Source organism: Microtus ochrogaster, unplaced genomic scaffold (genome assembly GCF_000317375.1).
Source record: "Microtus ochrogaster isolate Prairie Vole_2 unplaced genomic scaffold, MicOch1.0 UNK28, whole genome shotgun sequence".
Classification (NCBI taxonomy): Eukaryota; Metazoa; Chordata; class Mammalia; order Rodentia; family Cricetidae; genus Microtus; species Microtus ochrogaster.
In genome coordinates this window covers 2,781,136-2,782,036 of record NW_004949126.1, presented here as the reverse complement: position 1 = coordinate 2,782,036, position 901 = coordinate 2,781,136, and the positions used below count along the sequence as shown (strand labels likewise).

General features: G+C 39.0%; 1 protein-coding gene across 1 annotated transcript in view; it reads left to right on the top strand.

Moving 5' to 3' along the window:
• Window positions 1-901, top strand: part of Galntl6 (polypeptide N-acetylgalactosaminyltransferase like 6) — a 1,036,720-nt gene that overhangs the window by 133,366 nt on the left and 902,453 nt on the right. The gene's annotated exons all lie outside the window — the stretch shown is intronic.

Below are 901 nucleotides of genomic sequence, written 5' to 3'. Positions count from 1 at the left end.
AAAAAAAAAAACAATAAAAAAAATCAGCAACCCTCGTATACACAAAGGATAGAGAAGCAGAGAGGGAAATCAGAGAAACTTGATCTTTCATGATAGAAACAAATAGCATAAAGTATTTTGGGGTAACACTAACCAAGGAAGTGAAAGATCTGTTTGACAAGAACTTTAAAGCTTTGAAAGAAACTGAAGAGGACACCAGAAAAATGGAAGGATCTCCCATGCTCTTGGATGGGTAGGATTAACATAGTAAAAACGGCAATTCTACCGAAAGCAATCTATAAATTCAACGCAATCCCCATCAAAATCCCAACAAAATTCTTCACCGACTTTGAGAGAACAATAATCAACTCTATATGGAAAAACAAAAAAAAAAAAACCCAGGATAGCCCAAACAATCCTATACAATAAAGGAATTTCCATTATCTGACTTCAAACTCTATTAAAGCTACAGTAATGAAAACAGCTTGGTATTGGCATAAAAACAGAGACATTGGCCAAGGGAATCAAATCGAAGACCAAGCTGTTAACCAACAATCCTATGAACACCTGATTTTCGACAAAGGAGTTAAAAGTATACCATGGAAGAAAGAAAGTATCTTCAGCAAATGGTGCTGTCAGAACTGGATGTCAACCTGTAAAAGATGAAAATAGATCCATATCTATCACCATGCACAAAACTCAAGTCCAAATGAATTAAAGACCTTTGATTTTCTTCCTTTTTTTATTGAAAAAAGGAAAAAAAGTTTCAGCCTCCTCCCAGCCTCCCATTTCCCTCCCCCTCCTCCCACCCTTCTCCCCCTCACACCATTCCTCTCCCCCTCCCTCTCCAGTCCATAGAGCAGTCAGGGTTCCCTGCCCTGTGGAAAGTCCAAGGTCCTCCCCCCTCCATCCATATCTAGGA